At 41.3% G+C, this 22,210-nt stretch overlaps 1 long non-coding RNA gene across 10 annotated transcripts in view; it reads left to right on the top strand.

The window, feature by feature from the left end:
* LOC103345518 (LINE-1 retrotransposable element ORF1 protein) overlaps positions 1 to 22,210 on the top strand; it is a 73,905-nt gene that overhangs the window by 4,920 nt on the left and 46,775 nt on the right. For 4 of the 10 annotated variants that reach the window (XR_011385094.1, XR_011385095.1, XR_011385097.1 and 1 more), the window contains one exon: positions 11,122 to 22,202. The exons of the other annotated variants lie outside the window; for them this stretch is intronic. This is a non-coding gene — a long non-coding RNA (LINE-1 retrotransposable element ORF1 protein). Of the gene's footprint in view, positions 1 to 11,121; positions 22,203 to 22,210 lie in introns of those variants that run through there. 10 annotated transcript variants of the gene reach the window in all.

The following is a 22,210-nucleotide window of genomic DNA, read 5'->3' as shown; positions in this document are numbered from 1 at the left end:
TTTTTGAAGTTGTTTGAAAAGGTGAAAGAGAGAGAAAAAGATCTTTCATCTAGTGCTTCACTCTCCAAATGGCCACATCAACAGTCAAGTCTTTGCCAGGCTGAAGTCTGGAGTCAGTAACTTCATTCTGGTTTTCCATTTGAGTGGCAGGGTTGTAAGTATGTAGGCCACCTTCCACATTCCTGCCAGGTATAGTGGCAGTAAACTGGATCACAAGTGGACTTGCCAGGGCTTGAATAGGGACTCCATTATCAGCTACTGGTGTCACAGGTTGTGACTTAACTCAGTGTACCACTTTCCAGCCCCATGACTTTATTCTCTATGTTGTTGCACAGGGCTTTACTGTATGTTCTGCAGCTATTCAAGCACTCTCTTATGGGGGTAGATGTGTGTGTGTGTGTGTTTGAGTTCCTAGCAATATAATAGAATGTGTATCTGTTCACAAAGTGGCCAAAAAATTGTGCTTTTAGATTTTCTACAATCTGATAAGTAATTTATTGTTTTAATTTGTATTTATTTATGAGTGAGTGAGCAACAGGGCACTCAGACTGACACTCTAGAGGAAGTAGAAATAAAGCTACTTACAAGAAATATTTCTGTATCACAGTGTAATTAAGTTTATATATATATATATATATGATATATATCATATATATATATGAAGATCATAGACAAAGGAGAATTTTCAAACTTTATTGGATGAGGCTAATATTTCCTTAATATCCAAACTTGAAAAAGAATTCATGAGTAAATTGAGATCAATATCTCTTGTGAATATAGATTAAAAATCCTTAATACAGCTAGCAAAACAAAGCCAACAATATACAAAGAGAAGTATACATTACTTACGATTTACATTCAGGACATGATTTAAAATCTAAAAATATAACGTTCAATATCAATATAAAAAGAGTTAAAATATGCTGTGACTACCTTAATTGATACAGAAAAGTATTTATAAAAATTTAATACCCTTCATGGTAAAAAATTCCATTAACTAGAAATAGAAGAGAACCTCCTCAATCTGATGAGGGGGTACCAAGAACAAAATAAAGCAAAACAAAAACATACAATAACAAAACTCTTTCCTGCTGATACCACCTTTCATGCTAAAACACTGAATAGTTTTCCTGTATAATCTGAAATATGACAAGGATATCTTCCTTCACAATGAGATAATGTTTACCTCAATGAAATAATTGTTTACCCAAACCGGGATGGCAGTAATCCAAGAAATAAAATAGCAGGTATCAATAAGAATGTGAACAGCAATCCTCTATTCAACTTTATATTTAAAATTCTATCCAATACAATTAGGCAAGAAAATGAAAGTTATTCAGAATGAAAACCAAGAAATAAGCCTATCTTTATTCTTTGATGAAAATATTTTTAAAATACGCCTAAAACTATTAGTGTCATGTTTCAGTGAGGATACAAAATTCAATTTTAGCTTTATACATGAGCAATGAACTTTCTGAAAAAATGGAAGTAAAATCAATTGGATTTAATGGAACATCAAAATGAGTTAAAATTAAAAATTAAAAGTGCAGGGCCAGTGCTGTGGCATAGTGGGTAAGGCCACCGCCTGCAGTGCCAGCATCCCATATGGGTGCTGGTTCAAGTCCCAGCTGCTCCACTTCTGATCCAGCTCTCTGCTATGGCTTGGGAAAGCAGTAGAAGATGGCCCAAGTTCTTGGGGCCCTGCACCCCTGTGGGAGACCTGGAAGAAGCTCCTGGCTCCTGGCTTTGGATCAGCGCAATTCTGGCCATTGCAGCCACCTGGGGAGTGAACCAGTGGATGGAAGACCTCTCTCTGTGTCTCTAACTCTCTCTGTAACTCTTTCAAATAAATAAAATAAATATCATTTTTTGTGACCCTTTGTGGAGTGAACCAGCAGATGGATGGTTCTCTTTCTCCTCCTCTCTTTCTCTCTCCTTATGTAACTCTGACTTTCAAGTAAATAAACAAAATCTTATAAAAAAGATTTAAAAATTAAAATTGCGAAAAGTAAACTGAAAACTACAAAATATTTCTGAAAAATTGTTAAAGAAGACCTAAATAAATCATAACTTTGTGCTCATGGACTCAAATATTTAACATTGTTAAGATATAAATCTACATACTCAATACAATATATATTAAATTCTCAGTTGAGTTTTTTACAGAAATTAGCAAACTGATTCTAAAATTTATGTGGGAATGTGAAAAAACCACAACAACCAAAACAAACTAAAAAAGAAAAAACAAAGTTGACTTAAAAACAGACTGCAGAAGTGCAGTATTCAAGAAAGTATAGTGTTGTCATAGGACAGACTTAAACCTAAATCCCAGTCTGAGTAATTTTCATTTTCTTGACTAATTATTTTGAATACAATCTCCAGGAGAGCAGCCTTCCATGGCCTATGCATAAGCCCTCACTTTTATGTACCATTGGTTTTGGATGAGGGAGCTAAGCCTAATCAATGGGGAAAATAATATTCTCAACAAATTGTGCTGAGATAACTGAATATTTACATCCAAGAGAAAAAAGTTGAATCTCTTCTTTAAATACATAAACACTCTCATAAAACATAATTTCAAGTGCATTACACACTTAAATCTCATAACTAAAACTATGAAGCTCTCAGGAAACAAAAACAACAGGAATACATCTTCATGTCTTTAAGTAAGGGTTTTTTATATATGTAACCAAAAAACAAAGAAATAATAATGTTAATGAGATTTCATCAGAACTAAATTTTTGCATGCTTCAAAATACATCAACAAAGATAAAAGGACAACCTGTAGAATGTGATAAAACATTTATAAATTATGTATCAGGTCAGATATTTTTATCTAAAATATATGAGGAACTTTAAAAAAAAAAGGACTGATTTATTTGAATGAGAGAGAGAGATCCTCCATCTGTGGGTTCACTCCCCAAATATACATAACAGTGCTGGGCCAAGCTGATGCCAAGAGCCAATAACTCCACCCAGGTTTCTCAAATGAGTATCAGGAGCACAAATTCTTGGGCCATCTTGTGCTGCCTTCCCAGGTACATCAACAAGACACTGAATTAGAAGGAAAGCACCTAGGACTTCAACCAGTGCACCAATATAGGATTCTGATATTACATGCCATGACTCAGCTTGCTATTCCACAATGTTGGTCTCATATAAAGAATTATTATACTCAATAATAAAAAGAAAAATTAGCCAATTATTAACAACAAGATATCTAAATAGACATTTGGCAAAGATGATGTACAAATAGCAACCAAAACAGTGTCCAATGTCATTAGCTATAAGGAAATGCAATTCAAAACCACAATGAGATAATTGTTTACGTCAATTGGGATGGCTGTAATCTAAGAAATAAAATATCAGGTGTCAATAAGAATGTGTAGAAACTGCAACCCTCGGCCAGCACCGCGGCTCACTATGCTAATCCTCCGCCTTGTGGAGCCGGCACACCAGGTTCTAGTCCTGCTTGGGGTGCCGGATTCTGTCCTGGTTGCCCCTCTTCTAGGGCAGCTCTCTGCTGTGGCCTGGGAAGTGCAGTGGAGGATAGCCCAAGTACTTGGGCCCTGCACCCCATGGGAGACCAGGATAAGTACCTGGCTCCTGCCAGCGGATCAGCGTAGTGCATTGGCTGCAGTGCACCAGCCGCAGCGGCCATTGGAGGGTGAACCAATGGCAAAAGGAAGACCTTTCTCTCTGTCTCTCTCTCTCTCACTGTCCACTCTGCCTGTCAAAAAAAAAAAAAAAAAAAAAAAAAAAAAAAAAAAAAAACCAGAGAGAGAGAGAGAAAGAAAAAAAGAAACTGCAACTCTCAAAATTTACTGGTAGGAATATTAAGTGGTACAGCTTCCTAGTTAAATTATTTCATAAAGCCGGCGCCGTGGCTCAATAGGCTAATCCTCCACCTTGCGGCGCCGGAACACCGGGTTCTAGTCCCGGTCGGGGCGCCGGATTCTGTCCCGGTTGCCCCTCTTCCAGGCCAGCTCTCTGCTATGGCCAGGGAGTGCAGTGGAGGATGGCCCAGGTGCTTGGGCCCTGCACCCCATGGGAGACCAGGAAAAGCACCTGGATCCTGGCTCCTGCCATCGGATCAGCACGGTGCGCCGGCTGCAGCGGCGGCCATTGGAGGGTGAACCAACGGCAAAGGAAGACCTTTCTCTCTCTGTCTCTCTCTCTCACTGTCCACTCTGCCTATAAAAAAAAAAAAATTATTTCATAAGTCCTGAAATGTTAAACTTAAAATTTACATGTGAATCAACAAACTATTGTACTCCTAAGTAAATACACAAAAGAAATGGAAACATAGGTCTACACAAACTTGTAAATGAATGCTTACAACAGCACTATTCATATTAGCCATTATATGATTCTACATAAATGAACGATCAAGAATAAACACTAAAGACAGAAATTAGTGGTTACCCAGGGCTGGAATTGGTAATATGGGAAATGGGAAGTACCTGCTATTGGTTTAGTTCTTTAGTGTGATGACAGTGTTCTAAAAGTGATTATGGTGATGAATATACTGTCGCTCCCCCTCTTCGTGGAGGAGCAACACAGGACCCTGCGCTGTTCTTTCGTCTGCTCGGCCCTCCCCGGGTTTGCTGCTGGTTCTTCCCGGGTTGGCTACTATCCCTTCCACCTCCGTGGAAGGGCAGTTCCCCCTGGCCACATTCCCCACTTCCGCAGGGGAGCGGCACACCGCCGGCCGGCTCTTCTCGGGGGCTGCACAGGTGTTCCTTCAGCTAGATGTTCCCCTTAGATGTTCCTAGTGCATGCCGTCTCTCTCCTCCTTTATAGTCCTCCTCCGCCAATCCTAACTCGGCTGCCCACACGCCGAGTACGCTGCTCTCCTCCAATCAGGAGCAAGTCCTACAGTTTATTGGTTGAACTGGAGGCAGCTGTGTAAAAGCTGTTTACTTCTCTCCCAGCGCCATACTGTGGGAGAGCAGATGCATAGAATAAGTCTTAATTCCAGTAACTCAGTCTAGTCCGGATTGCTCCCCACATATACAGTTCTGAATGTAATAAATAATTGCACACTTTAACTGGATGAATTAACTGCTGTGTGTCTTGTACCTCCATAAATCTGTTAAAAAGATAAAATAAAAAAATGAATCAAAGAGCATTGGACAGGGTCCAGTGTTGTGGCAGAGTGAGTTGAACAACCGCCTGCAACACTGTCATCTCATATGGGTGCCTGTTTCAGTCTATTGTTCTGCTTCTGATCCAGCTCCTGGCTAATGAGCCTGGGAAAGCAGAAGATGGCCCAATCTGTCTGACATTGAAGGTTTCAATAATAAAGTGATGTTAAATGTTAGCATTAGAGGATGAATCTGTATTAACCTGGAAAGCACAGAAAATTTTGTGGAATATCCTCTGAGGAAAGTGTTGAAGGTACAGAAAGCAGGGAGAAATTCCTTTCTGTTTAAGAAACCAAATTCCTCTAGGAGACCCGGATGGAGTTATAGGCTTCTGGATTTGGCCTGGCCTATCCCCGACTCTTGCAGCCATTTGCAGATTGAATCAGCAGATGGAAATCCCTCTCCCATATCTCTCCCTCTCCCCCTGTGACTCTGCCTTTCAAATAAATAAATAAATCTTTAAAAACATTGGACACATGATTTATTAGGCATAATGATATGTCACAGTAGTCATAATTCAAAAAGTCCTGGGATTGGGTTATGAATCTGTTGAACCTCACAGAGTAAAGACCTTTATATGGATATTATCTGATAAGGATAGACAGAAGACATTCCATATATAGAATAGAAATATATTTACAACCTGGTACTTCCAGTCTCTCCCTTTGCTAGTTCATCCTCTATACTGTTGACAAAGAGAATTTATACAGGTAGAATCCTGAGCAGTTAACTTTTTCCTCAAGACCTGAATGGCACTTTATCACCTCTAGAATAGACCTCATTGTGTAATAGTTGTGATCCCTCACATTACTCAACTGAAACCAGCCCTTATATTTTATGTTTCTAAAGTACTAGATAGTTTATGGTTTTCTAAACATAAAGTCTTTCTCATTGTTTCCTGTTCATTCCACACTTTCCTCATAGGATCTTCCATAGAATTTTCTTTCTTTTCCAGATTAGTCCAGATTCATCCTCTAATACTAACACGTAACACATCACTTTCTTCTTGGAACATTTTTATCTTAGTGTTCACTGCTCCATGCTCTGCTTTAACCATATAAGTTCTGAAGTTTTCACTTCTATTATAGAATTTACCTCAAGTATGATAGTCATTTGTATAAAGGGTTGACTACTACAGCAGACTGTAACCCTTGTGTTTCTACACTGATTTTTATGCATCTGGGGAATCGGTTGTTTCCATTGCTTTTAAAGAATATATTTTGCTGATTGAAAATTTTTTCCTGGAGATGTGCCTCTGGGTATAGGTTTAGTACACTGTTTTAGCTTTAGTTCTATGTAGTTTTTGTGGTATAGTCTCCTTATGCCTTTACTACAGTTGATGATTGCTATAATAGTATTCTTGGTTGTTCCTGTGGCTCAGTGCTGTCACTAAGATCCCTGTTACACAGATCCCCAGATGTCTTAGGAGGGAGTGGCCAGTGTGAAGAGTGTCTCAGCTGTTGGGGGCACACTTTGCTGGTACTGTGTTGTGCCTGGAACACAGTGCCAACACCAAGTCATGTGCTGGGGTTGTGAGAGTGTACAGCTGTTGAATAGTCTGACAGACTATTAGGTACTGCCTGAATCCAGAGCTGTAAGAGTTAATCCTAAGTGGATGAAGAAAGTCCCACATATGCTGTCTGAGAGGGTGACTGACTCTGTGAGTGACTTTGGCTCTGTGGCAGCAGGACAGACTGTCTTGGGCCATTCTTCATTAGCTGCTTGATGAACTGGGTTGAGTATAGAAACCTCAAGCCCAAGTAACAAGCGAGCAATAGCACCACAAATCTGGCTGGGCCTGCACAGAACACAGAAAATGAGTCATAGTACCCAGCAAACTAGTGATATGTTGTGTTAGTCATGATCCGTAGAGCCCACTTCCAAGTTGCAGTCAGCACAGATTTCTGGGTGAGTGAGGCATAGAAGGCATAACCCAGAGCCCCAGTTGCACATACTGGGTAGGTTCACAGAACTCCAGTAACTACAGAGTGACAGCAAAGATGGGCCTGGTGCCACACCCCAGTCTACTGTCAACTGAGCAGTCTTCTGCACATGGAATTTTGTCCCCAACCTTTCACTATACCAGTAGGAATAGGCTGATTCATCATTCAGAGTGAGCACAGAGTTTCAGTGATGTTCATCCACTCAGGTGTGCACATCATACAGAGCATTGACACATTCCCTATTGCACATTGAGCTCTTGACACCAGCTCAGTCTTTAGTATGCAGAGAGCTGTCCACATCCATATTCAGACTGGACAGGTACATGAGGACCTTGATTGAATTCCTGTATATACAGATTTCAGCCATAACCTGCAATGTTTCAAGTGTCCAAGGGAAGGACAACAGTGGGAAGAGACAGAAGCATGTTCTGAAGGAGTAGGCTTCTCTACTTTCAGTCTCAGAGGTTGCCTTTCCTGGATATGCTAAGGTACAGAGCACTGTGTATGTTAGTATGCTGGGATTTTTGTTCCTCTGTTGTCCCAGTTGGACATGTGGGGCTCAGTTGGCCTTGCTAGATGTAAGAATGTCCTTGGAGTAGGAGTTTGTGAACTCAAGAGGCTCCCATAGCTTTGGCAGCTCATGACAAGAGCCTCGGGTGATTACTGACGTCATAAATAAGAGTGCCAATTGTTAAATCAACAACAGAGTCAGTGTGCACTTACTCCCCATGTAGGATCTCTGTCCTTAATGTGCTCTATGCCCAGTGTACCACGCTGATCTGATGGCAGGAGCCAGGTACTTATCCTGATCTCCCATGGGGTGCAGGGCCACTGCACTCCCTGGCCACAGCAGAGAGCTGGCCTGGAAGAGGGGCAACCGGGACAGAATCCAGTGCCCCAACCCAGACTAGAACTCGGTGTTCTGGGGCCGCAAGGCAGAGTATTAGCCTAGTGAGCCACGGTGCCAGTCAGATTTCCTCTTTTGAAAAATGTCTGTTAAGGTTCTTGACCCATCTTTTTATTGGGTTGTTTGTTTTGTTGCTGTGGAGTTTCTTGATCATTTTATAGATTCTAGTTGTTAATCTTTTAACAGTTGTGTAGTTTGCAAATAATGTCTCCCATTCTGTTGGTTGCTTCTTCATTTTTCTGACTGTTTCTTTTGCTGTAAAGAAACTTTTCAATTTGAGGTAATCCCATTTGTTCATTCTACCTTTGATTACCCATGCTTTTGGGGTCTTCTCTAGGAATTCTTTGCCTGTTCCAATGTCTTGAAGAGTTCCCCCTATGCTCTCACTTAATTTCATGGTGTCATGGCGTATCTCTATTTCTTTGATTCATGTTGAGTGAATTTTTGTATATGGTGTAAGGTAGGGGTCTTGCTTCATGCTTTGACATGCGAACATCCAGTTTCCCAATTGTTGAGGAGGCTGTCCTTGTCCCAGGGGTTGGTTTTAGGTCCTTTGTCGAATATGAGTTGGTTATGGATGTTTGGATTGATTTCCGGTGTTTCTATTCTGTTCCCTTGGTCTATCCATCTGTTTTTGTACCAGTACCAGGCTGTTTTGATTATAACTGCCCTGTAGTATGTCTTGAAGTCTGGAATTGTGATTCCTCCAGCTTTGCTTTTATTGTAAAGGATCGCTTCAGCTGTTCATGGTCTCTTGTTTCTCCATATGAATTTCAGCATCATTTTTTCTAGGTCTTTGAAGAATGACTTTGGTATTTTGATTGGTATTGCATTGAACTTGTAAATTGCTTTTTGGAGAATGGACATTTTTATGATATTGATTTTTCCAATCAATGAGCATGGCAGATTTTTCCATTTTTTGTGTCTTCTTCTATTTCTTTCTTTACTGTTTTGCAATTTTCATCGAGATCTTTGATACCCTTGGTTGATTCTGGTCATTTGCACCAAAATGGAGATATCTGAAAAATATCATGCTGAGTGAAATAAGCCAGTCCAAAGGGACAAATATCATATGTTCTCCCTGATGGATGACAACTAACCAAGCACCTAGGGGGAAACATGTTGAAGTGAAATGTACACTATGAGAAACAATGTCCAGAACAGCCCTTATCTTGACTGTTGAGGAACAACTTACTATTTTATTCCTTTTAGGATTTGTTGTTGTTGTTTTGTTCTACTTAATAACATTGGTTGAACTCTGCAATTAATACACAATTATTCTGAGGCATTTAAAATTAACAGAAAAGTGATCTTTGTTAAATATGAGAGTGGAAATAAGAGGACGAGATATACAGGTCAGCACATGCTCACTCAGACTTACCTCCAATGGTAGAGCTGGAAATGTGCCAGGGGATTCTAATTCAATCTTATCAAGGAGGTATGTACCAATGCCATCTCATTTGTTAAAGTGATAAGTTTAAGTGCATAATTGATCAAAAAGATAGGTTAAGTGTCGAAGAGATTTCACAATAAGCTCAGTGTCTGCAAATAATGAAGGATAGAATTAAAAGGGAGAGAATGATCCTTGGGTGAAGTAGGATACACAGCAGATTCATAGAATGGCAAATGCCCTAAACAGCACTCAGGCCTCAGAATCAAACCTTGGGGCATTTGGATCTGGCTAAAAGGCCCATGAGAGTCTTGCAGGCATGGAAAGCCAAGACACTGTGGCAAAAATTACCTGAATGAAAGATCTGGGTGAACAAGATCCCAACAGAAAGAACAGGCCATCAAAGAAGGAGGCACCTTTCTCTGGAGGGAGGAAGAAACCACCACTCTGATATGGCCTTGACTAAATAATTCGGAGTTGGTGAACTCAAGAGGCTTCCATAGCCTTGGCAGCTCATGGCAAGAGTCTCGGGTGATTACTGACGTCATAAATAAGAGTGTCAATTGTTAAATCAACAACAGGAGTTGCTGTGAACAATTGTATATAATATCAATTTTAATAAATGGATAGAATATTCAAAAAAAACAGTAAAAGCAAAGCTGGAGGCATCATAATACCATATTTCAAAACATACTACAGAGCTATTATAATCAAAATAGCCTGGTACTGGTTGAAATATAGACATGTACACTGATGAAACAGAATAGAAACTCCAGAAATCAATCTACACATCTACAACAAACTAAGCTTGACAAAAGAGTTAAAGCCAGTCCCTGGAGAAAGGACATTCTCTTCAACAAATAATCCTTGAAAATTGGTTCTCTACATGCAGATGTGTGAAACAAGACTCCTAACTGACACCTTTTCCAAAAATCAAATGCAAATGGATCAAGGATCTAAATCTACAACATAATACCATCAAATTACTAGAGGATAACTATGAGAAATTCTCCAAGACATTGTTGTAGGCAAAGACTTCATGGAAAAACCCAAAAAACACAGATAATCAAAGCAAAGATAGATAAATGGGATTACATCAAGCTAAGAAGCATCTACACTACAAAGAATGCACTCCAAAAAGCGAACAGGCAACCAACAGAATATGAGAAAATATTTGCAAACTATGAAAGTGATAAAGGATTAATGTCCAGCGTATAATGAGCTCAAGAAACTCAAACATAAAAATGCCACATGTTTTCCCTGATCTGTAACAGGTAGTGAAAAAATGTAATATATATGAGTAAAATTGAGATTTTGGAATTCAATGATATTTTTATAGCATTTGTCTCTATTGTGGGGCCCCTTGGCCTGGCCAGTCATGGGGCCGCATTGTCAACGTTTGGCCTGGCAGCTGTTGCCGTGTCGGCGGAAGTTTTTTAGTTTTAGTTACCAGGTGCTTTCCAATGGGCAGGGCTTTTCTGGAGGAGCTAAGAGTGCTGTAAACAAAAAGATGGTGCCTGCTGCGTGACACCTCATTTGACTGGCCCAAGGATGTGTGTACACTGCGTGAACAAGTATTGGATTAGAGGACTACATGCATGGACTTTAGCCCGCTTGTGATTGGTTGGATTTTGTATATAAGCCGTATGCCGAGGAAGGAAACTCTATTTTTGCTTCTTACTCCTTCTTTTCTCTCTACCTCTGTCACTGTTATTTTCCCTCTCGTAATTAAAGTCTACGGAAGACCTATTAGCTGCAATAGCGTCATTCCTTTGTGGGCAAGGGAGCGACAAGTGGTTCCGTGACTTGGATCGCTTCGCGACTCACAGGAAGAGGTTAGTAACAAAGGTAAACGTGTGTTCACACGGGAGTTTGGGTAATTCGTAAGGAAAGGCAGAAACTGCAGTACCATCCTAGGAGAAGGGGAGAAGCGCCAAAATGGGATCTAGGAACCTAATAATAGGCAGAAGAGAAAAAACGCCACCATATCATAGGGGCGGAAAGTGTGTTGTGCTGAAAAATGCTAAAGAAGGCAGTGGGAGTAAATGGGTGAGATAATAGTGCCACATTAAAAAGAAAGGATGAAAGGTGAATTGTAATTAAGAACACCAAAAAAAAAAAAAAAAGGCAGAAAGGAACGCCAGGGAAAAAAGGCGGGGATTTCAGAGCAAAGTATTAGCGCCAAGCAGAGAAGGGTAGGAGGTAAACACCGCTTTACAGCGGCAGCTGTCTTTGTAAAACATGGGAAACACTCCATCCACTACCACTACAACTGCTGTTGAGTCATTTATTAAAGGCTACCGGGACACCCGTTAAAGCGGCTGCGGTCTGTGCCTTCACTAGGGCCATTGCTAGGGTGTCACCATGGTTTGTGGAGAGGGGTGATTTAGATGAGCTACAGTGGAAAAGGGTGGGTAGACAATTGAGGGCAGCTGGAGAGCCAACAGAGATGCTCAGATTGTGGCAGGTCATTGACCAGGCCCTTCAAGACCCCACTGAGAGAATAGGACTCCTGCTAGATGAAGGGAGCGAGCTTTTAGAAAAAGTGCAGGAGGAGTCTTGCCAGGGCAGTCACTCTAGCGACTGTGGCAGTCAAGGCAACAAGAAGTCAGTAGGTGAGAACACCCAGAGGAACAAAAAGGAGGAGTGGTTGGTGGGAAGGCACCGAGAAGGACCGCCCTCCGCCGACTGCACCCCCACATCTGGGAGAACCATCCTGCGCACCTCGCTTATATCCTGATCTGACTTCATTTGCAAACCTGTCCCTCGAGGACGACCCGCCACCATGGTATCGGCCACTTACGTTGCCCGAGTCAGTCCCTGTCAGGAGAGGCTGCTCTGCTTCACCACGGGCAGACTCAGAAGAAGAGACAATGGGAGTGGGCATGATTCTTTCCAAACCCAGGGAGTCCTTGGACAGTAGACGTTACCATGCTCCAGACTGGGAGCAATATCAGGAACCTGGCCATGTGTTTCCAGTAGTTCTGGATGCCCAAGGCAACTGGGATGGAGCCTTATGGATCACAAATTGCTAAAAGAATTACAACAGGCAGTACAGCTGTATGGCCCCCATGCTAATTTTATACAAGCAGTTTTTTTTCTTTTTCTTTTTTTTTTTTTTTGACAGAGTGGACAGTGAGAGAGAGACAGAGAGAAAAGGCTTCCTTTTGCCATTGGTTCACCCTCCAATGGCCGCCGCCGGCGTGCTGCGGCCGGCGCACCATGCTTATCTGATGGCCGGAGCCAGGTGCTTCTCCTCGTCTCCCATGGGGTGCAGGGCCCAAGCACTTGGGCCATCCTCTTCTGCACTCCTGGGCCACAGCAGAGAGCTGGCCTGGAAGAGGGGCAACCGGGACAGAATCCGGTGCCCCAACTGGGACTAGAACCTGGTGTGCCAGCACCACAAGGTGGAGAATTAGCCTAGTGAGCCATGGCGCTGGCCTACACAAGCAGTTTTAGAAAATATAGGAACTCAGGGCCTGGTTCTGGATGATTGGAGAAATTTAGCAAAAGCAGTGTTGGGTGGTGGAGACTTCCTCTTGTGGTCTGCTGCATACAGGGAACCAGCTCAGGAACAAGCCAAGCAAAACCACAGGGCCGGAAATGCAGCTTGGAATGAGGACATGCTAAATGGGGAAGGAGCCTTTAACGATACCGATGCCCACGCAAGAGCTCCCATAGCGGTATTGATGCAAGTTAGAGAATTGGCGAAAAGTGCATGGAGAGTTATTCCAAGAAAGGGTGAGATTAGGCACAGTCTAACAAAGATTGTGCAGGGCCCCACGGTGCCTTATGCAGACTTTGTCAACAGACTTAAGGAGGCTGCAGGGAACATTTTTGAGACCATGGAGGAGGCTATGCCATTGGTCTGGAGACTGGCTTACGAGCAGGCAAACAAAATTTGTCACAAAGCTCTGAGACCATGGCCACATAAGGACATTCCCACATTCCTAAAAATTTGCAGAGATGTTATGGATGATGTAGCATCGGCTTCACATGTGGCTGTAGCTATGGCCAAAATGCTTCACTGAGATGTGGGAGGGCGCAGATGCTTTAAGTGTGGAAGGGAAGGTCATTTAAAAAAGGAGTGCCGATCCAAGGCTTGGGTGCATAGAGACACTGGTCGGGAGCCAGGACTTTGCCCCCGATGTGGTAAGGGCAATCATTGGGCTAACAAATGCTATTCAAAACAGGATAAATCAGGTAATCCACTTTCGGAGCCTGCAGGGCAATGGGCAAAAAAGCAGTGGGAACAATGCCCAAAAAATGGACAGAGGGCACCAGCACCTGGAGGCCTGAAATCTCAGTGGGTGCTGGCATCACAAGGTCAAGTAATTCAGGGAACAGGGCAGCAGCTGAGGGGAAGTCAGGCGTTTATTGCACAGAGCTGCGAGCCACCAACTATACAGTATTAACACCACAAATGGGAGTTCAAGCGGTAGATGTACACCCACACGATCCTCTAAGCGATTTGGAAGGCATAGGAATTACCATAGGAAAAGCTACAAACTCCCTAACAGGCCTATTGGTGGTGACAGGAATTGTCTTTTTTTTACCCTGTAAAAAACTTAAGGTGTTGCTGCATTCTACTAAAAGACTTGTACAGCTGTTGCCATCACAGCCAGTTGCTCAGCTGATAATTATGATGCCTACTGCTGATAATAGGGGCATTCAAGGCAGAAATTTTGTGGCCCTGTCCATGTCACTTGGGAACCATCCTATATGGACCATCACCATTAAAAGAAAAGCAATTCATGGGCTGCTAGACACAGGCACAGATGTTAGCATTGTCTTTGAGAATGATTGGCCAATGTCGTGGCTCTTGCAAGAGGGAGACAATACTTCAGTGGGATTGGGCACTGCAGTTGCCCCATCCAGGAGTGCCCAAGTGCTGGACTGGCAGGACCAGGAAGAAATAAAGGCAAGGTGCAGCCGTATGTCTGCACTGTTCCCATCACATTATGGGGGAGGTACATATTAGAACAATTACAGAGGGGGCAGAGCCAAGATGGCAGAATAGTGAGGGCGCGTACCGATAGTCCGGGAAAATTTAGTTTAATAAAAGCGGAGTTACGGTAGCCTCAGAAAAAGGATCAGCAAAAAATTGCAGAGGAAACTCTTCCAGAGCTATTTGCTGTGACCCAGAGGACCTACTGGGAAAGCAGGGTCGCCCACCACGCGGAAGCCGAACCACGGGAGCCGCAGAGTCTGAGCGCCAGTGCGGGAAGGGGAGTCGATGTGACAAAGACACCAGCGGGGAGAGGAGGGACGCCCAGGTCTCTGAGTCCACACATCGGCGCTGGAAGCGGAGGTGAGTTCAGTAACCGGAGACATTGGCGGGGAAACGGCGGACAGAATTTTAGAGGGAAGCGGGCATTGAAGCAGGAAAGTTCAACAGACTGACTACAGGAGAGAAGGAAAAATTAATAAACAAATAAAAAGGTGGGGGCATACTGGTACAGACAAGTTCCACTCTCCGCCAACCTTGCAAAGGCAAGCAAGAGACAAAGAGCTGGGATATACATAATAAAAGGGGAGAGTTAAGGCTACAATTCAGTAGCCTAGGCAACCCAGTAGGAGTCCGAAGGAGAAACAGAGCCTGCACAGACTCTTTGGGTAGAAGCCAGAGATCGGAAGCTAAATACCATCCATTCTGCTCAGCCTTGCAATATTACTTACCTCCTGAATAAAAAAATAAAATAAAATAAAATAAAATAAAATATAAATAAATAAATAAAGAGAGATTTACAACGCACAACATGAGGGTGTCACTTTTGCACACCTGTAACCCTGAAGAACCAAGCAGAGCTCTCAGGCCACACCCATCTCAAGCCTCCAAGGCTCCTCCAACAGCAGGCAGTCCACTTAACATGGACATAGTATAAAAAAAAAACAACCTCACAGTGAGGGAAACAGAATTAACCATGACAAGCAATAAACACAGAAATCGAGGGAACAAGATCAATGGTGACACTATGACACCTCCAAATAAACAAAACACCCCAAGCCAAGATTATGAAGATGATGAGATAGAAGAAAAGCAAGATACGGATTTCAAAAAATTTATGATAAGAACATTTAGAAGTTTTCAAAAGCAAATCCTTGAACTACAGAAATCCTTATTGGACAGGATTGAAAATCTCTCTCGTGAAAATGAAATTTTAAGGAAGAATCAAAATGAAATGCAGAAACTAGTAGAACAGGAAAGTGTGATAGTGAAGAGAAATCAAAATGAAATGAAGAGCTCAATAGATCAAATGACAAACACATTAGAGAGCCTTAAAAACAGAATGGGTGAAGCAGAAGAGATAATATTGGACTTAGAAGACAGAGAACAGGAAAGGATACAATCAGACCAAAGAAAAGAAGAGGAAATTAGAAGTCTAAAAAATATTGTTGGGAATCTACAGGATACTATTATGAAACCCAACTTTTGGGTTCTAGGAGTTCCTGAAGGCATGGAGAGAGAGAAAGGATTAGAAGGCCTTTTTAGTGAGATACTAGCAGAGAACGTCCCAGGTTTGGAGAAGGACAGAGACATCCTAGTACAGGAAGCTCATAGAACCCCTAGTAAACATGACCAAAAGAGATCCTCACCACGACACATTGTAATTAAACTCACCACAGTGAAACAAAAAATAAAGATCCTAAAATGTGCAAGAGAGAAACGTCAGATTACTCTCAGAGGATCTCCAATCAGACTCACAGCAGACTTCTCATCAGAAACACTACAGGCTAGGAGGGAATGGCAAGACATAGCACAGGTGCTAAGAGAGAAAAATTGCCAGCCCAGAATATTATATCCTGCTAAGCTCTCATTTGTGAATGAAGGTGAAATAAAGACCTTTCATAGCAAACAGAAATTGAAAGACTTTGTGGCCACTCGTCCGGCCCTGCAAAAAATACTTAAAGATGTGCTACACTCAGAAACACAGAAACACGGCCATCAATATGAAAGAAGGGAAAGGAAGAACACCTACCAGTAAAAGAGCATGGGAAGCTCAAAGCATATACTAGAAAATATCTCCGGGAAAATGGCAGGGCAAAGTCACTATGTATCAATAGTCACATTAAATGTGAATGGCCTGAACTGGCCAGTTAAAAGACACAGACTGGCTGACTGGCTTAAGGAACAACACCCAACTATTTGTTGCCTACAAGAAACACATCTCTCTAACAAAGATGCATGCAGACTGAAAGTGAAAGGTTGGAAAAAGATATTCCATGCCAACAAAAACCAAAAAAAGCAGGTGTAGCCATATTAATATCAGACAAAATAAACTTTAATACAAAAACTGTTAAGAGAGACAAAGTGGGGCACTATATAATGATTAAGGGTTCAATTCAACAGGAAGATGTAACTATTATAAATGTATATGCACCTAATTACGGGGCAACGGTCTATTTAAAAGATATGTTAAGGGACTTAAAGGGAGACTTAGATTCCAATACAATAGTACTGGGGGACTTCAATACTCCACTCTCAGAAATAGATGGATCATCCAGACAGAAGATCAACTAGGAAACAGCAGATTTAATTGACACTATTGTCCAAATGAATCTAACAGATATCTACAGAACTTTCAATCCTACATCTACAGACTTTACATTCTTCTTAGCAGTGCATGGAACCTTCTCTAGGATTGATCACATACTAGGTCATAAAGCAAGTCTCAGCAAATTTAAAAGAATTAGAATCATACCATGCAGCTTCTCAGACCACAGTGGAATGAAGCTGGAAATTAGCAAGTCAGGAAACCCCAGAAAGTATACAAACACATGGAGACTGAACAACATGCTCCTGAATGAACACTGGGTCATTCAAGAAATCAAAAGCGAAATCAGAAACTTTCTGGAAGTAAATGAGGATAACAACACAACATATCAAAACTTATGGGATACGGCAAAAACCGTATTGAGAGGCAAGTTTATAGCAATAGGGGCCTATATCAAGAAATTGGAAAGGCACCAAATAAATGAGCTTTCAGCGCATCCCAAGGACCTAGTAAAACTGCAGGAAACCAGACCCAAATCTAGTAGAAGAGAAATAATTAAAATCAGAGAAGAAATTAACAGGATTGAATCCAAAAAAACATTACAAAAAATCGTCCCAATGAGGAGCTGGTTTTTTGAAAAAATAAACAAAATTAATTACAGAATTAAACCAGTCTTATTAAGTAGAGCAGACAAAAAAAAACTACTAAGAGGGATAATGTATTAAGTTGTCCATTAACAGTCAGGGCTATGCTGATCAAGTCACCATTTCTCATAGTGTCCATTTCACTTCAACAGATTTCATTTTTGGTGTTCAGTCAGTTGTCACCGATCAGGGAGAATATATGGTATTTGTCCCTTTGGGACTGGCTTATTTCACTCAGCATGATGTGTTCCAGATTCCTCCATTTTGTTGCAAATGACTGGATTTCATTGTTTCTTACTGCGGTATAGTATTCTAAAGAGTACATATCCCATAATTTCTTTATCCAATCTACCGTTGTTGGGCATTTAGGTTGGTTCCAGGTCTTGGCTATTGTGAATTGTGATGCAATAAACATTAGGGTGCAGACCGCTTTTTTGTTTGCCAATTTAAATTCCTTTGGGTAAATTCCAAGGAGTGGGATGGCTGGATCGAACGGTAGTGTTATATTCAGGTTTCTGAGGAATCCCAGACTGACTTCCATAGTGGCTTGACCAGTTTGCATTCCCACCAACAGTGGGTTAGTGTCCCTTTTTCCCTACATCCTTGCCAGCATCTATTGTTGGTAGATTTCTGTATGTGAGCCATCTAACCGGGGTGAGGTGAAACCTCATTGTGGTTTTGATTTGCATTTCCCTGATGGCTAGTGACCTTGAACATTGTTTCATGTGCCTGTTGGCCATTTGGATTTCCTCTTTTGAAAAATAATACACAGTTATTCTTAAGTGTTAAAATTTAACTGAAATGTGATCCCTGTTAAACATAAGAGTAGGAATAAGAGAGGAAAGAGATGTACAATTTGGGACATGCTCAAGCTGACTTGCCCCAAATGGTAGAGTTAGAAACATACCAGGGGACTCCAATTCAATCCCATCAAGGTGGCATGTGCCAATGCCATCTCACTAGTCCAAGTGATCAATTTCTGCTGACAATTGATCATAATGAAAGGACTAAGAGTCAAAGGGAGCACATAAACAAGTCTAGTACCTGCTAATACTAACCAATAGAATAAATAAAGGGGAGAGTGATCCAACATGGGAAGTGAGTATCTCAGCAGACTCATAGAATGGCGGATGTCCTAAACAGCACTCTGGCCTCAGAATCAGCCCTGAAGGCATTCAGATCCAGCTGAAAAGCCCATGAGAGTATTTCAGGCATGGAAAGCCAAGACACTCTGGCAAAAAACAAAAAACAAAAAAAAAAAAACAAAAAAAAAAAAAAACACCACCACAAAACCCTAAATGAAAGATCTCTGTGAATGAGGTCCCAGTGGAAAGAACAGGTCTTCAAAGAAGGAGGTATCTTTCTCTGAAGGGAGGAGAGAACCTCCACTTTGACTATGACCTTGTTAAACAAGATAAGAGTCGGAGAACTAAAGGGGCTTCCATAGCCTTGGAAACTCATGACTGGTGCACAGGGAGATTACTGATGCCATAAACGGGAGTGTCAATTTGTAAAGTCAACAACAGGAGTCACTGTGCACTTACTCCTCATGTAGGATCTCTATCCTTAATGTGTTGTACATTGAGACTTAATGCTATGAGTACTCAAACAGTATATTTCACTTTGTGTTTCTATGGGGGTGCAAACTGTTGAAAGCTTTACTTAATGTATACTAAACTGATCTGCTTGAAAAAAAAGAAGAAATTATCAATTCCCTACTTTACTCTCACTGGGATTAAACATGACAATAGGTCTGATCTGATTTCATCATCATTTAAAAATCATCTATTATTTTTCACTTTATGTTTCTGTGTGGGAACAAACTGTTGAAATCTTTACTTAATGTATGCTAAACTGATCTTCTGTATATAAAGAGAATCAAAAATGAATCTTGATGTGAATGGAAGGAGAGAGAGAGTGGGAGAGGGGAGGGTTGCTGGTGGGAGGGACATTATGGGGAGGAAGCCATTGTAATCCATAAGCTGTACTTTGGAAATTTATATTCATTAAATAAAAGTTAAAAAAAGAACAATTACAAGTACAACTAACAAATGAGTCTACAGCTGTTCACTCCCCAGGGTTGAAAATGATAAAACAAATGGGTTGCTCCAGTGGGGGTCTAGGGATAAATGAACAGGGCATAATGGATCCCATCACTACTAGGGCAAATGAAGGAAGACAAGGTCTGGGTTTTTCATAGGGGTCACTGTAAGGCAGCTGTTGCCACTAACTTGACTGGATGATAAGCCTGTGTGGATACCACAGTGGCCCCTTATTGAGGAAAAATTGGCTGTCATACATGAAATAGTTCAACAACAGCTGGAGGCAGGTCACCTTCAGCCATCCACAACCCCTTGGAATGTGTATTCTTTTTTTTTTTAGAGAGACAGAGAGAAAGGTCTTCCTTAAGTATCACTTACTATGTGATTTAAGGGCCATAAATCAACAAATGCAACCCATGGGGGCATTGCAGCCAGGCCTTCCAGTACCAACCATGATCCCCAAGGATTGGCCTTTGATTGTAATTGATCTTAAGGATTTTTTTTTAGTATACCATTACATAAAAAGGATACCCAAAGATTTGCATTTACTGTGCCTGCCATAATTCATCAAAGTCCAAATAAAAGGTATGAGTGGAGAGTTCTCCCTCAAGGCATGGCCAATAGTCCCACCTTATGCCAATTATATGTGTCACAAGCCATAGAACCTGCTCACCAACAACATGTAGAAGTAAAAATCTTCCATTATATGGATGATCTAGTGTTAACATCTGCTAGGAAGGATCAATTGGAAGCAGTGTTTATGACCTTAAGCTCATGCCTGCAGGAAGCAGGATTATGAATAGCACCAGAAAAGGTTCAAAAGGACACAGTAGTTCAGTATTTAGGACTTAAGCTAATGCCAACAAATGTGGCCCCTTTGGAATTTACCATTGCAACAACAGGACTAAAAACCTTAAAAGATTTTCAAAAATTATGCGGAAATTTAAACTGGATACGACCTTATTGTAAATTGACCACTGAGGAAATGCTTCCACTGTTCAAAATTTTAGAGGGTGATTCACAGCTTACTTCACCATGAGAGTTGTCTCCAGAGGCAGCTGCAGTTTTACAAAAAGTTGAGACACGTCTTAAGGCTACCCAAATGCAAAGACGTGATTTGTCGAAGTCTTTAGAAATTTTAGTGTTGTAGAACAGATGTACCCCTTTGCAGTAATTTGGCAAGGAGGCCCTTTACTGTTTGTTTACCCACATTCACATTTACCTCGAGTGCTGTACACTCAGGGTTCAGCCGTTGCAGATTTGATACTAACCACGATAAAAAAGACAATGGAGATTTCAGGGAAAATCCTGTACGATGTGTCATACCTTTTTGCAAAGAGGCCGTGGAAGCATGGACAAGAGAAAATTGGGCATGGGCATATGTAATTCTAGTATTACAAGTATAGATCAATAATCATTACCCAAATCATCCTTTTGTTACATTTTGCATGCACATTCCAATTGTGCAGGTACAGAAGGTGTGCAAGCATCCAATAGAAGGGGCCCCCACAGTATTTACTGATGGGGTGAAGGGGGGAACTGGAGTCACGATTATTGGTGATCAGCGATATTTTGTGTTGACTGTGTTCCCCTCTCCCCAGCATGCAGAGCTAGCCATCATTGCAACAGTATTACGAAAAGAAAAAGGTCCCTTAAATGTGTTGTCGGATAGTGCTTATGTGGTTAATGTAGTAAGATTGTTGTATGAAGCATGCAGTATTTACAGATTGTCCACGATATCTGCCTATTTAACAGAAATTCAAAAATTGTTAATACAAAGGCACCATCCTATATTTATAGGACATATAAGAGCACATTCGAATTTACCGGGACCACTTAGCCGGGGCAATATGCTACCTGATCATTACTCGCACTTTTTGCTTGCCTGCACTGTTATTGATCAGGCCAAAGAGTACCACTCTAAATGGCATGTATATAGTATCACCTGAAGCATGAAATATAACATTCCCTGTAGGCGAGCTGAGGATATTATAAAATCTTGTGAAAAGTGTGTAGTTTCCATGGTTCCCAGAATTCCAACAGGCGCCAACCCCCGTGGCCTTAAGCCGTGTCACATTTGGCAGATGGATGTTACTCATATTCCTTCTTTTGGATGGCAGAGTGGTGTTCATGTGATGGTGGACACTTATTCAGGCATGGTTATGGCCATGGCCCTGAATAAATAAGGCATGCAACAAGTTATTCAACATTGTTTGAAGTCATTTGCAGCCTGGGGATTCCTCAGGTTATCAAAACTGATAATGGACTGGCTTATACGTTGGCTCGCTTTGCTACCTTTTTAAAGGAATTTGGCATTGTACATCTAACTGGTATACCATATAATCCTCAAGGCCAGGCCATTGTGGAATGTACTCATTTGTATTTAAAAAACTTAATTAATAAAAAAAAGGGGGAATAGGGGAGTATGCAGTATCCAACAAGGATACCTTGGCTTTAGCATTATATACTATAAACTTTTTAAATAAGAAGAAAAATGGCAAAACTCCAGCAGAAATACACACTCAAGTAATGGATAAAGAATCAGTACAATGGATTATGTGGAAAGATTTGCAGGATAATCAGTGGAAAGGCCCATTCCCTTTATTAAGAAGGGTACGAGGAGCTGTTTGTTTCTTTCCAC

The sequence above is a fragment of the Oryctolagus cuniculus genome, chromosome 21 (genome assembly GCF_964237555.1).
Source record: "Oryctolagus cuniculus chromosome 21, mOryCun1.1, whole genome shotgun sequence".
NCBI classification, from domain to species: domain Eukaryota; kingdom Metazoa; phylum Chordata; class Mammalia; order Lagomorpha; family Leporidae; genus Oryctolagus; species Oryctolagus cuniculus.
This window is presented reverse-complemented; position numbering and strand designations above follow the sequence as displayed.